Source organism: Cavia porcellus, unplaced genomic scaffold (assembly GCF_034190915.1).
Source record: "Cavia porcellus strain 051 isolate PalLab524CR breed Dunkin Hartley unplaced genomic scaffold, mCavPor4.1 scaffold_1, whole genome shotgun sequence".
Lineage (NCBI taxonomy): Eukaryota > Metazoa > Chordata > Mammalia > Rodentia > Caviidae > Cavia > Cavia porcellus.
This window is the reverse complement of record NW_026947484.1, coordinates 234,069,549-234,084,871: the sequence shown is the minus strand read 5'-3', so window position 1 is coordinate 234,084,871 and position 15,323 is coordinate 234,069,549. Positions and strand designations below refer to the sequence as shown.

The window sequence follows — 15,323 nt, the reverse complement described above, 5'->3', positions numbered from 1 at the left end:
ATAACAAGACCCTGTGTCAAAACAGAAGTGTATATCCAAACTAGTGAAATACAAATAAGGTCTGAAGTTTAATAATATACAAATGTCAGTTTCTGACCTTAATAATTCTTATACAAGATGTTATTGGGGCAAGCTGGATGAGAATATATGGAAATTTTTTGCTCTGTTTTACAATGATGAATTTGTGTTGGTTACTTTTCTCTCACTGCTGAAACAAAATAGCCAATGCCCAAAATGAAGAAAGAAAAGGTTTATTTAGCTCATAGTGTGTGGAAGTTTCAGTCCATAATCTGCTGGGTGCAAGGCAGGGTGGCAAAGGGCAACAGTTTGTGGCCACAGGAAACAGCAAAAGCAACAAGAACAAAAAGGCAGTTGTGTGGAGAGAAGACTCTTTCTGTCCCTTATATTGTATGTAGACTACACCCACCCTCGGATAGGTGTGGCGCTCACACCCGTAATCCCAGCAGCGGACCATGAATCAATCGAGAATTCCAAAAGCCTGCTCCCATGACTGTGTGAGGCTTTAGGGGGGCATCCAGACACAAACCTTAACAAATGTAAAAGTATTTCAAAATAAAGTTTACAGAAAAATCAGATTTTTTTTTGCTGATTTATGCAGCAGCTTTTAAGAGTCTCTTCAGTATTCTATAGAAAACATAAAGCCTCAGAAGAATTATATACTGATGCAGTTTGTAAGTACCTGTGTGATAATTTGGATTTGGGAATTATGCTGTTATTGGAGCTATGGTATTGCTTCTTGTGTTTTGTTTTGTTTTTGTCTTTTTCCTTTTTATCGGTACCGGGTATCAAACTCACGACTGCCTGCTTGCAAGGCAGGCGCTTATGCCTCTGAGCTAAATCCCCAGTCCCCTGTGTTTTGTATTGTTACAAATATACTCTATGCATGAGAAAAAAATCCTGGTGAGTTTTTCTCTAGGATAAAATAAGTCCTTGCCCATGGAATGCAGCACTCCTGGTGATTGTGGCTTTTGCCTACCCTTGTAACCACATCTGCCCACAACATGCATTATGGGATGGACGCTTTGCAGGCTTCTCTCCTCCTTGCACATTTCCCTTTCCTCTTGACTCAGTTCAAACTATGCTTCTCTTTGAAGCCTTCCAGGTCTCAGAATTAAAGCAGCTCCAGCAGTGTCTGGGGCCTGGAGTGTAGTATGTTGCCCTTTGGTTATTCAGCCCACTTGTCCTTGGATCCCTTGAAGGCCAAGGCCGGGTCCTTTCCCTTTGTCCAGGCCATGCATAGTGCCTGGCACACAGTCCATGGGCTCCACTAATGAGTGTGTGCACACATGCATCAGAGGCTCTGTGCAGTCCTTGGTACCCAACTGTGTGTATTCTTCCCTGTCTAAATGTAGTATTTCCCCACAAAACTAAAGGCTGAGAGGATTGACTAGCCACAGTTAAATGGAAAAATAAGTTAATATTTAAAACACAATTTTCTACCTTAGTTAAGGGTTTATTAACACTTTCCACCATCCTTTCCATTCATTCCTGACAGTGTGTTCAGTAGCTTGGGAAAGACCAGGAGTTTGCACTCCTGAGCTCCTTGCCCAGATCAGATCTAGACCTTACTTGGGGTAGACGACAGGCTCTTGAGGAGGATGGGGATGACGAGATAGAGAGCACAAGCCTATGATTAATCTATGTTTCACTTCAGAATTTAACTAAAGGAATTAAGTTGTGTTCTGCCCTGCAGACAGCCACTCTCCCATCTACCTGAAATGCTGTAATAAGCATGACCGACCCTGATGACAAACCAGAGATCTCCTTGCTCAGCATCCTTGTGGGCAGGTAATTGGGCGTCCGAGGGTCCCAGCTTCTGCTTCCGCAGTCCACCGGGATGACTCAGGGTTTCCTCATCGCTGTTGCACAGTCTAATTGCCATCTCCCCATCTAAGATCTGGGAGCCTCATTAAACAGGGCAGAGTCCCTCCTCCCGAACGCGGCCTCTCCCTGGCTTTGGGACGTCTACCTTCCCATCTCCTCTCCTTTGATTGCCAGCCCTAAATTCCTCCAAGACTTAGTCATGGGTCTCATGCTCACTTTTTCAAATACTTGTTTCCATGCCCCAAGTTTCCTGTTTTCTCATCCCTGCTGACATCCTGTCATCCTTACAGACCCAAATTAGGTGCCACTTCCCCAAGGGATCGGGGAATGGATCCCCAAGCTCAGTAGGCTCACCCTTGGTGTCCATTAACTGGAGTGTTTCAGACCCAAATGTACTTTCACCGTTGAGCACTATATGCATTCTGGTTTGTAAGAGGCTTTGTTGTTTTATGAATTATGCATATCTCTCTAGTCAAGCAGAGGCTCCTTAAAGATAAAGGCCCAAGCCTTAAAGTTACCCCAAGGTTCCATGTGCTTCATGCAGCCTTTAGCATGTTGTGTCACTGGTCCATGAACACTTAAAATGGAAATCAAGGCAGCATCATGGTAGTCTGGAAAGACAGATACAAAGAAGACACTTCTGAAATTGTTTTCCTCCCTCCTACTGCTCAGAGGGCTAAATCAGAGCACATCAGCGTGTACCAGAGCTGTGCCAATCAGACTGCTCTTCCAGTGGAAGGAGCACGGGGTTGGATTCACATGGCCCCCATTCAGTTCTAACCTCACCCGCAGTTTGCCTTGAGCTTGAATCCTGAGCTTGTGTTTCCGCATACATTGAGTTGATTAATAATTCTGGCTCTTTGAGGTGAATGCTCTAACCACAAGCGTGGCAGTCCTGGTGAGAATGCCAGGCCCCATGGCAAGCTTGCTGAGAGCTCCCCGTGGGTATCCTTGCTGGCTGGGGTTGGCTCCACTTAGGCAGTGTTGCTCCTGCAGATCGGAAGAGCACTGGGCCTGTGGAGTAGTCATCCGGAGAGAGGACAGAGGATTAAGCAACACTGAAACTGGTTAAGTTTGTTCTGGACATCTTTAGGGAAAGCTTTCTGGTCAAAAAACCAGAGGATACCCGAGCCGCCTATGCCCTGCCAGAAGGGCAGGAATAAAACCGGAGGCTTCTGAGGTGGTGGATTTGGGGCTGGAGGATGAGGGCAGAGGGGATGGGACCGATGGTCAGGGGAAAGCAGGCTGACCCATCACAGACTCCAGGCATCCCAAGGAGAGTGAGAACAGACCTCTGGGCCCTGGAACTCCGAGCCAGATGCCTGAAGACACAAGATTCTTCAGAAATGCGAAATGACATGTTTGTGTGTCCCCTAAGACTCAGGTTCTTTGAAACATGAAGGGCCATGAAGGGCACATCAGAGCCACTAGGCCTCTGGAAACATGAATAGGCCCTTCCCAGCATGTCACAGCAGTTTCTGCAGCTCTGTGACCTCTCTGTCCTCAGCTCAAGGGCAGATGGGCCAGCTCCCCACTGCCCAGAACAGGCCAAGTGGAAAAGTGCTCCCTCCATGCACCAGGATCTACCTGGGGCCCGCCTGAGCTCTGAGGCAGCTGGATGCACCTGATCCCAGGGCTTCGTGCCGCATGTAGTCACGTGTGGCCAGAGTACAGCTAGCAGCCTGCTTTCCTCTCCTTCCTTCATGTAGCCAGCAGCACTTCCTAAGGGTCAGCACACAGAAACAAGAGCAGAAACCCACCCTTCCCCATCCCACCTGCCTTCTGGACCCCCTGTCCTGCTTTGACCTCTCCCTTCCTTCAGCAAATCCGTGCTGAGCAGCCATCGTCTGCTGGGCCCTGTGCCAGTACTGACTGAGCAAAAAGGTGGGCAGCATGGCTCCAGAAGGATCTTGCATCTTTCTGCCTAAGAGCCATGAGGCTCAGGCAGCAGAGAAATGAAATCTAAGCCTGTGCTTGCTCTCCCCACAGTCAGAGCCCTGATCAGGGGGTCAGGGTGCTGGGAAGAGTCATGCACGTTGGGTGTTGTCAAAATTGCTCGGTTCCCCAGCCAGTAGTGAAGAACCTTTGGTTCCCTCCAGCAGTGTCTCTTTAATCCTCACAACAGCTCCATGCTCAATAATTCCACCATCCTGACTCTTCAGGCATAAAAACAAGCTGGGAGACCTTCAGCCACTTAATCAGAGTCTTCAGCAGTAAGTAGCAAATCCTGCAGCCAAGCCTCATTTCCTTCCTTCTGTAAAACCTCTCTGCCGTGCCATAGCTTCCAGGAGCCTGGTGCTGGTCGCTTGGTTCGATGGTGGCTCTGTGGAAGTTTATTAGCTTCAAAAGTTTATTTAGCGGGGCGTGGTGGTGCGTGCCTGTGATACCGGCACTCAGGAGGCTGAGGCAGGAGGATCACTGCAAGGTTGAGGCCAGCCTGGGCTACAAAGTGAGTTCAAGGCCAGCCTGAACTGCAGAGTGAGACCCTGTCTTAAAAACAAATAAACACTTGCAAGCAGGCAGTCATGAGTGAAAAAGACCAAAAAATAAATAAATAAATAAAAGCCAAACTGGACTACACAGTGAGACCCTGTCTCAAAAAAAAAAGTGAGGAGCTTAAAGATACCCTAAGAACAAAGATTTGCCTTTCTCTCCGCCCACCTAGAACTGTCCAACTAAAAGGGATTTATTTTAGCAAAGTGAAGGACGTTTGTTTACTACACTTCCTGGGATTCTCTTACCCCTTTGAGTTATGGTCAGATGGAGCAACCTGGCTGGGTTTAGCTGGAACTCCTCCTAAGAACACATCCCCTGGACATTGGCAACAAGGGTGTGGCAGCGTTGCCCAGCTCACTCTGGGAAAAGCCTCTGTAAACACTCGGATTTTGTTCAGCAGCGCATGTTCAAGACCCAGTAGCTGACCCCTCAGCATGCTCAGGCCCGGGGAGAGCTCCGTGACCTAGAAAAATTGTGAAAAGAGTGTGGGGAAGGCCAGCCGGGGTGCACATCCGTGATCTGCCTGGGGGGCGGGGTGCACTGCGGCAAAAGATAGCAAGTTTAAAGCAGCCTGGGCAACTCAAAATTTAGGAAAAGGAGGGAGGAGTAGGAGTAGCTCAAGGCGAGGCCCTGGGTTCAATTCCTTGTACCTCAAAAAAATCCTGAAGGGTTACTACCGTCTCTAGCCCTTCAACATCCATATCCCTCCCTGGACCTACTGGAGGGGCACTTGCTGGACCCCCAGCTTACCCTGGAGCCACCCTACTTACCTAATCTCTGCTTAGCCAGTTCAGCTTTGAGCCACCGAGCCTCTCTATGAGTCAGGTCCTTGCAGAGGCATGAGAAGAAGGTGATTGGCTAGATGTGCCAGGGCTTTGTGACCCGCTGGCGGGGCTCCTGCAGCCCCCCAGGACCCTTCTCCCCTGCCTGCACATACTGCCTCTGTGCAACCCCAGAACACCCTGGATGTGTGAGCCAGGAGGAAGTGGGTAGCAATCTGCAGATTTTTCCCAACAGGTGACTTCCGTCCACTTGTGCCTGGTCAGAAAGGGGTAGCTCAGTGACCATGGGCATAGCCCCACGTCAGCAGCAGAAACATTTTTGGCAGACTGCACAGAGCCTTCGCTCCTCTGATCTCACAGCGTCTGTTCCAGTTTTCCTGGCCGGTAGGATGGCATCAAAAAGCAGATCCATGGGAAATCTGGAGTTGGGGAGGGATCATGATCCGAGGCCCAGCTTCAGGAAGCCCAGATGGCTGTGCCCAGGCACAAAGGGCAGAGCAAAGCACAGTTCTCTAGTCTGTCCCTCCTGGACAGGCCACTCCATGGCCTCAGAGACCTGAGGTTGCTTCTGTAGCGCCTGTTCTTGGGTTTCTGCTGTCTGCACAGGCATGACTGGCTGTGTGGTCAGTGCTGTGTACACACGGCTCAGAGTCTTCATAAAGCTCTGTGAGATAGGAAGTGCCCCGCTCTATAGATGAGGAAACTGAGGCCGGCAATCAAACAGCTAGCAGGTGGTGGCACCAGGACTTGAGCCCAAGTGGCCTAAGTAGAGATCCAGAGATCCGCAGACTGTGGAGCTGGCAGAGGGCTTGTCAGCTGCCCACCGCCTAACTGGAAGAGCCACGTGGCCGCCTGAGCCAGGGTAAAAGTGGTGGCCTGGAATCTGCAGAGCGTTCTCCAGGGGCCGGCCGGGACAGGGCTGAACTTGGAGTATAGAGAGCCCCAGAGAACTAGAGAAGATTGAGGCCCCCAGATTGTCCTCAAGACGTTTATGAAGCGAGGTGTGGTGCACACACCTGTAATCCCAGCCCGAGGGAGGCTGAGGCAGGAGATTCACTGCAAGTTGAAGGCCAGCCTGAGCCCCACAGTAAGTTCAGGCCATCCTGAACTACACAGTGAGACCTTGTGTCACAAAGCAAAAGACAGTCCTAGGTGTCTGAAGAGGAGCCGGGTAGTCTAAACCCTTTTGGCTATCTTTTAGCTGGCTAAACTTTTTCCCATTCTGTAGGTTTTCTCTTCACTCCATTAGTTGTTTCCTTTGCTGTGCAGAAGATTTTTAATGTAATACAGAGTCTACCCCAAAAAATTTTTAAAAATTTTATTAGTACGTTTGCAGTGTGTAACAGTTACATTCACGGGGGAGTTGAGACGTGTACCTAACACCCTTGGCCCTTTTTCCACCTCCTTTCTCTGCCCTTCCCATCTCCCTCCGGCTCTCGGTCCCCTTCTCTTAAGTTTCTGTGTCTGATTTGTTTCACTTAATATTATGGTCTGGAGATGCATCCGTTTTCCTACAGGGGGCTCGTTTACCCTTCTTACAGCAGAGTAGCACCCGTCATGGAAGAACACTGCATTTTCCGAACGCATTCATCTGTGGACGGGCACACAGGCCACTTCCAAGATTTAGATGCATGAGTTGTGTTGCTGTAAATATTGGTGTGCGTGTATCACTGTAGCATGATGTCTTCAACTCTCTTGGGAAGATACCTACAAGGGTAATAGCCGGGTCACATGGGATCGATCTCTAATTTGTTTTTTGAGGAATCTCTATACCCCTTTCCGTAGTGGTTGAACTAGTTTATATTCCCACCGACAATGTAGAAGGCTTCCTCTTCCCACTTCACCCCTGCAGCCTCACCAGCACATTACATTTGATTCCTTGATGATAACCATTCTTTCTGGAGGAAGAATCTCAGCGTTTTAATCGGCATTTCTCTGATGGCTGGAAATTTGACACTTTTTCATGTACTTATTGGCCAGTCGTATTGCTCCTGAGAAGTATATGTCCATTTCAGGGTTGCCCCACCTCCTTTGACTGGCTCTTCTGTCTGGGGAGGAGGACCTAACTTTCTGCTAAGCCCTTAAGATATCCTAGATACTCATCTGCTGTCTGAGGTGTAGCTGGCTAAACTTTTTCCCATTCTGTAGGTTTTCTCTTCACTCCATTAGTTGTTTCCTTTGCTGTGCAGAAGATGTTTAATGTAATGCAGAGTCTACCCCAAAAAATGCATACATACTTCAGGAAAAGATAAACTTGTATGGATATTTTAACGCTAAATTTATTGAGACATCATGAGATTAATACAAGTTGCCTCTGACCTCTACAGTGACAAGGGGCACTCGAAGTGGAGGCCGATAGCTTCCAGACATTCATTATACAGTGAACGGCTGCTCGGGTGACCTCAGTCGTTGAGATTCCTGCGTGTGCATTTTCAGTTTCTTTTCTAAGGGCTGGCAGTGTAGTGGGTTTTCCATGATACATGATATCCTCTAGGGCCCCCCATAGAAGAAATAATACCATCTGTTGAAAAGACATCGTACTATTTTTCTTCTCCTTGGCAGACTCTGTATAATCCTGTTTGTTTAATATTTTTTTTTGTACCAGGAATCAAACTCAGGACCTCAGTCTTGCCAGGTAGACGCTGTACTGTTGAGCTATCTCCCCATTAGTTTATTTTGATGTTATTATTTTTTTTGTACAGTTAGGGTTTTGTTCAGAAAGACCTTGTCTATGTCTATGACATCAAGAGTTTTACAGGGCTGGGGATTTAGCTCAGCGGCATAAGCGCCTGCCTTGCAAAAGCAGGCAGTCGTGAGTTCGATCCCTGGTATCGATAAAAACCAAAAAAAAAAAAAGAGTTTTACCTAATTTTCTGGGGGGGCGGGGATGCACACCTGTAATCCCAGAACTGGGGAGGCTGAGGCAGGAGAATTGCTACCAGTTCAAGGCAATCCAGGAATATTGGAACTAGTAGTATAGTGAGTTCAAGGCCAGCCTGAACTACATAGAGAGACCCAAGCTCTTAAAAAAAAAAAAAAAAGGAAGAGTTTTACCTGTTTTATTTCTGAACAGGTTGTGATTCTGGTTTAAAGTTAGAGCTTGGACCCATTTTGATTTTAGTTTAGTGCATGGTAAGAAATATGTCTAAGGTCAGTCTTTTGCATGTGTATAGCCAGTTTCTCCAGTATCATTTGTTACAGAATCATGTGTATGTTTTCAGCCACTTTGTCAAAGATCAGATGGCTGGATATTGCTGGGGGTGTTTCTGCATCCTCTGTTCTATTCCACTGACCCACACTATAAGGTTGCTTGCTGGAACGTTCCACGAGGAATGCTGTTGGTATTCTGGTTGAGATTGCATTAAGCCTACGTATGCCTTGTGTTTAGATGTCCTCTCGAAGCCTCATGTGGTCCTAAGTGGGGCTTGTCAGAGATGGCTAGATGTAGAGTGCGTGATGCTGGTGTCAAGAATGTGTGATAAGGGCTGAGGATTTAGCTCAGCGGCATAAGCGCCTGCTTTGCAGGCGCGAGGTCATGAGTTTGATCCCCAGTACCAAAAAAAGTGTGTAATGACTAAATTAGTTCACTGATTGACTTGGCACAGTTCTGGTAGTGGATAAAGGAAAGACCCTGCCCGGGTATGAGTGCTACGCACCCTAAAAGAGTATCCTGGACAGAATGGAAGGGATGGAAGGGAGGCTTCTGCGGCCACTTGTCACTTGCTGCCCGTAGCCTTCTGCCTGCCTAGCCGTGCCGTGGTGCCAGCCAGCTATGAACTGAAACCCCTGCAAACTGAGCTACAGTGAACCTTTCCTCCTTTAACTTTGCATGTTAGGTATTTTGTCTCAGCGATGAGAAAAGTAAGACAGCCTGTGTGTCAGCTTTGGAAACGTAGCTGTGTTGACAGCGTTGGTTCTGCCTATACAGGAACATGGGACATCTTGGCCTTTCCTCGTGTCCTCTTAGATCTCCTTCTTCAGAGCTCTGTAGTTTTTGTTGTAGAGGTCTTTCACTTCTTTGATTAGGTTAATTACTAAGTATTTAATTCTTGTGATATTTTGAATCGTATTATTATGCCTATTTCTTTCTTGGCGAGTTCATTATTGCGTACTAGAATGGTACTGATTTTTGTTGATTTTTGTATCCTCCTACATTGCAAATTTAGCTATTAATTGAGTCTTGATGGAGTTTTGGGGTCTTCTATGTTAAGAGTCACTCGCCTGCACGTAATGCTAACCTGGCCTCTTCCTTCCCATACATGGAGTATTCCTTTCTCTCGCCTGCCGCTCTGGCCAATGTTTAGAGTACTGTTAGAATGGAGTGGTCCTAGTGGACACCCTTGTCTTCTTCATGATTTAAATGGTGTTAGATAGATACAGACTTGTCATAAATGGCCTTTATCAGATTGAGATAAGGTCCTTTTATACCTGTTTTCTTCAAGATTTTATCATGAAAGGATTTTAGAATTTTGTCAAAATTTTTCTGCATCTATTGAGGTGATTATATGATTTTTGTTCTGACTTTATTGATTCATGAATGTTGAACCACCCTTACATCCCTGGGATGAAGTATACTCCTCATGATGTGTGATCTTCTTTATGATTTGTTGCTGTTTTCCAGTGTCTTGTGAGGATTTTTGCATCTGTGTTTATTAAAAACACTGGCCTGTAGCCGTCGTTCGTAGTTGAGTTCTTCCTGATCTCAGAATCTGAGTGGCGGCAGCTCGCAGGGTCTGGGAGTTCTTCTGGCTTCTCAGTTTCATTATAGAGTTGGAGGAGTTAGATCTTCCCTGAAGCTCTTACTGTAAATCAAACACTGTTTATTGTAATCCAAATATTATAATCCCTTTTCTCATCCACCTCACAGTCCGGAAAGTCTTATTTGTAATCCTATTGAAATGTTATTAGAATCCTGACAAGTTAATTCCAACCTACCACCTCCAGTGCAACCCACAGCAAGAATAAAGACACTGAGACGTGTTTATAGTTAGGGCAGCCAAGGGGTCCTGCGTCCGGGCCAGGTGAGCATACACGGAACACGGCCCTGATCCAAGGCCTAACCCAGAATTTATTTTCTAGTGGAGAAGGCAGTGGCTAAAGGGGAGTGGTGGTGAGACTGGCAGGCATTACAGGAGCAGTGTGAGCTGAGCAGGCCAGACAGAGAGCAGCCACTCTGCAGTACGCAGGGAGAAGGGAGAAAGGCCAATCTGCATAACTCAACTGAGGTAGCATTGGAGTGATTTAGGAGGCTGTTGCTTCAGTTCCTGATATGTAAACTTCTGTACCTTGGGAACACAGTCTCTTACCTTGTGGCTCGAACCCAGTTGACATTTTTGGAGCTGTGTGGCTCTGCCGTCTCACTGAGTTCAATCGTTGACAGAGAACACGGTGCGAGGAAACTGGAAACTGTCAGCTGGCTTCAAATACTACGCGTCAGGACCTTAGCGGGCCTTCCTTACATCTCTCGGAGCCAATGGAGAGGAGCAGGAAAGAGCATCGACTCTGTGCAAAGCAGTCAATGGAGGCAGAGTCAGTTTACCTAAAGCTGAAACAGTCTCCTGCATCCACGAGGAGCCGCCCGGCTCGCCCCGACGGCTCCTAAGCTTCACAGTGAATCCTTCACTCGGTTGGATGCGTGTGTGTCAGCTCTTCCTGTTGAACTGCTGAGCTTTTCTCAGTTGTACGTTTTTATTATTGGTTCAGTTTTATGACTGCTTCAATTTTATTGTTTATGCATATATGGATTATTATTCAGTTTTGGTAATTCATATCTAGGAATCTATCCATTTCTTCTAGAGTCTCCAATTTGTTAGAGTACAGGTTTTCAAAGTAATTCCTAATAATTTTTTGGATTTTGATGGTATCCATTATGATTTCTCCTTTCACAACTGTGCTGATTTTGGTCTTTTTTTTTTTTTTTTTCCTTTTTTGGGTAAGATTAGCTAAGGGTTTGTCTATTTTATTCTTTCAAAGAAACAACTCTTTGATTCATTGATTCTTCATAAAAGTTTTTTCACCTCAATTTCATGAATTTCTACTCTGATCTTTATAACTTCCTTCCTTGTACTATTTTTGTATTTGTTCTTGCTTTTCTGTGACCTCAGAGTACATCACTAGGTTGTTTATTGGAGCTTTCTCTGTGTTTCAGATGTGCGCATTTGGAGCGCTCTTAAGATGACTTTCATTGTGTCCCATAGGTTCTGATGTGGCAATTATCATTTGATTCTTGGAATTTTTCTCCCTTGATATATTCTGTGACACACTGATTATTCAAGAGTATATTGTTGCACTAGGGAGGCTGAGTCAGGAGAATCTCAAGGCCATCCAGGCTACATAGTGAATTTAAGGCCAGCCTGAACTACATAGCAAGGAAAAGGTGGGGGGGGGTATTTTTTAATTTCCGTGTGTTTGCATAATTTCTGTAGTTCATTTTTGCGTAGATTACTAGTTTCATTACACTAAGATCTAATAATACCATGAGATAATTTCAGTTCTTTTGTATTTACTGAAGTGTGCTTTATGAGCCAGTATGTGGTTTATTTGGAGAATGCCTCGTGCTGTTAAGAAGAATGTGCATTCTGGTGTTGTTAGTGACTCTGTAGATACGAAGTCCTTTTATTTGAGGATGTGGTTCAACTCTGAGGGTATTTTTTCTTGATTTTTTGTTGGGTTGATCTATTTTTTAACTGGAGTATTGAGGTCTCCCTCTGTAATTCTGTTGATATTTATTTGATCTTTCATGACTAATACTGTTTGTTTTATGAAGTTAGGTTCACCGGTGTCCAGCACATGTATATTTATAATTGCTTTCTCTTCCTCTTGAATTTGTCCCTTAACCAATATGAGGGTCTTCTTTGTCTCTTCTGGTCAGTTGTGGATTGAAGTCCACTCTGTCTGAAAGTAGGATAGTTAGTTCTGCTTGTCCTCAGGCTCCCACTGATGGAACGTTTTCTATCCTTTGAGTGTTAGTCATAAATTTCTTTTGAGATTAAATGCATTTTCTTGTATGTAGCACACCATGGGCTTTGTTTTTTTGATCCACTCTGCCAACCTCTGCTGACCATTTTCCAAGCCTTCGCTCTGCAGAACGACCAGCAGCTCCCGGCTCCCCTTGCCAATGAAGGCATAATGAACCTTGTGGTCCTGCTGTAGGAAGCGATTTAACAAAGTCCTCAAATTAAACTCCTTAAGCTTCTTTCCTCTGACTGAAGGCTTGGTAGCAGGAGTCAAAGCCCTGTAGAGCAGGCTTTTGCCAGGGCCACATCTTGTTCTGCTCTGTAAGTAGGGTTTTCAGCTAACCTGGGGGGTTACATGCCATGGCCCAGTCAGGCTTTTCCTCGTGGTGAGGCATCATGGGCCAAAGATGCGGGTAGGAGCTTGGGGACAGGGACTTGCTGCTGTAGCACTTGGGACAGGGTCTGCACCCTCTGGTAGTTACCTACCCTTCTCTCAGGGTGTGCAGAGAGCTCCTGGTAACAGGTGTGTTATCATTAAGAGTTTTCTCAAACTCTTAATGCCTCTGTTGTCATTAGAGGTAGCTGGTCCAGATGTCTGAGAAAATGCTCTGTGTACCTCGCTGATCTGTTTTGAATCTAGGCCTGGTCAATCCTTAATTCAAAAGACAATCAGAAGTTGGATCAGCCGATGAGTTCAACGTGAGCATAAAGAAACATTTAGTTCACTACAGAATCCTACAGCAGATCCCATGCTGAGGCCACTCCTGCTGGCCCAGCTCTCAGAGGACATTTGGGGCAGAAGTGGGAACTCCACTCAATCCCCTTGCAGGATGCCACCAGGTTTTGGTGGGAACCAGTTTCCCCTTGGAGGACAGATCAAAGTTAGGGGCTCTTCATGCCTGAACTGAGCTGGGGAAAGGCTGTCTTAAGGGAGCAGCTGAAAGAGTCCTTGCTCAGGACCTGGGTGCCACCTACTGGCCATGTTTAGTTCCACATAGAGGGCCAAACCCAGGACAGGAAAACGTAAAAGGCTCCCTGTCATCCCTAGTGTGATAAGAGATAGGGAAAGGGAAAGGCTTGCTTTCTCTGTGAAGCTCCAGTAAGTGTAGCAGAGGATCCTTGTAGAGACCCAGGGGTCCTGAGCCAAGATGGGACCTAAGCAGGGCAGAGAGAGACTCATCAAGGGCAAACCTGAGCTAGTCCTCAGTGGTCACAAATGCTCTGGTCCTACTATTAGCTACAGCACAGGGAAACTGCTGATTGATTACTGAGCCTTCAAAGGAGCAACTTTTCTCAATTCTCTTCTATAGACAGTTCTGTAGACAGTTCAGATACATTTTTGGGTGTTTTGTGGAACTAGGATTGGAACCCAGGACCTTGCACACGTTAGACAACCGTTCTACTCGCTGTGAGCTGCACCCCCAGGCTCACATTGTTATACTTTGGGACCCAGTTTGGACTGATCAGAAGAGTGGGAGTCGGCCTCTCATCCTGAGGCACTGGCAGAATGGGAGTTTGGGCCAAATTGAGATGACTTAGACATTTTTCAAGTAGCTACATAGCTCTTGCTGACTCCTGGTAGCAGGGTGTATTCTAAACTCCAGGGAAAGGAGATCTTTTTTGGTACCAAGGAGAAAGATGGCTAGACCCCCACACACACCTGCAGGGAGATGACAAAACATCCCACCCTTCCAACCTGTGCTGCTGCCATACAGGCCCGGAAGTCCCAGCTAGGTGTCAGAGGAGGGCTGTGGCTCTTACACTCTCCTCTGTGCACCAGAATCACCTTGAGTATCAAAAATAAAACTCTGTGTTATATATGTTAACAGCTACCACACACACACACACACACACACACACACACACACACACACACTTCTCCAAATGGAAGAACCATGGAGTGGGTGGAGTGGGCCTAAGCCTTCCGTAAATCTAGCCCTGCAGAACACCAGAAAGGCTGCCCCCAAAAACCAGAGAGCACTTTGGACTGTGACAATTGCCTCCACTTTTTTTTTCACTAATCAATCTTTGAAACTCACAACCATTAAACATAACATAGTCCCTAACACGGCTCACCTCTGGCCAGCAGAGAGCCCAAGAGCCCAGGACAGTACCAACCATAGCTGGCCCTAATCATGCTGCCCCGGGGACCCAGAGACAAAATGGCCCCAGGGCCTCCTGGGGAGATGAGCTCTGAGCCTGTGGAAAGCCCACAAATAGTCATTTGGGCCAGTTACCAGAGTAGCTCAGGCCTTGGGCTGCCATCCCCGTGGGCGTCTGCAGACCTCCAGCGTCTGACCACTCGTACTTGGGCTGTTCCGATCTGCCGGCTCCCTCCTTGATTTCCTGCAGCACTTGCTTGTAGTGCATCTGAGGGCGTTTGGTTCTACTGCTCTCCCAGGAAGATTACAAACTCAGTGCAGGGCAGATCTTTGCAATTCCTTGTAGTGCGTAGCAGAATAAATATTCATGGAAATAAAACAGACTTTCCTTGACCCCATTCTTCCTCCTCAGGAGCTTAGTGCCCACCCATCCCATCCGCTCCACTGCTGGGACTTGAGGCGAGTGCCCTGGAAGCTCAGAAATGCCTCCTAAGGCCAGAATCTGTCACCCCTCCCACCACTCTGCTTAGGCAGTCATCGCTCCCTGAGGACTGGTCTGGATCCCAAAGGACAGCAAAACAGCCTGGCCTAAAGAGCTCACAGTCAGCGGCAGGGACAGGCACAGAGAGGGTTCCATGAGAGTGTGACGAGCTGTGTCAGAGTGCTCTAGGGACAGCGCAGAGGCATAAATACACAGGGCTTCAGAAAAATTTCCCGAGAGAGGACCCTGAAGCCAGGTCCTACAGGTTGGGTACAGTTGGGGGACCCAGACCAGAAGGTAATAAAAGACAAATCAGGGCCCTGGGGATTTAGCTCAGCGGCATAAGTGCCTGCCTTGCAAGCAGGCAGTCGTGAGTTCAATCCCTGGTACCGATAAAAATGAAAAAGACCAAAAAAAAGACAAATCAGAAAGACGGAGGTGCCACTCAGTCCAGTCAACAACTTTGCTGAACTCTGTGCCTGTGACATGCACTCTTGACTTCATGGCACTTCCCTGACAGGCCGGGGTGATGGGGTGGATGGCAAGTCTGGTGGTGAGCATGAGGGCTGGGGTGCAGGGCAGTGGACACAAAGCCATTGTCTGGGGAGCTCAAGCACAGTCAAAATTGCCCTGGGAAATTTCTGAAATTGCCAGTCCTGAG

At 47.0% G+C, this 15,323-nt stretch overlaps 1 protein-coding gene and 1 long non-coding RNA gene across 3 annotated transcripts in view; one reads left to right on the top strand and one right to left on the bottom strand.

Annotated features, from left to right (window-relative positions):
- Mapre3 (microtubule associated protein RP/EB family member 3) overlaps positions 1 to 15,323 on the top strand; it is a 59,568-nt gene that overhangs the window by 37,944 nt on the left and 6,301 nt on the right. The window lies entirely within an intron of this gene.
- LOC134471666 (uncharacterized) lies at positions 1,860 to 4,324 on the bottom strand. Its single transcript, XR_010041235.1, has 3 exons — positions 3,433 to 4,324; positions 2,632 to 2,859; positions 1,860 to 2,456 (listed from the first exon to the last, which is right to left on the bottom strand). It is a non-coding gene; the product is annotated as an uncharacterized LOC134471666 (long non-coding RNA).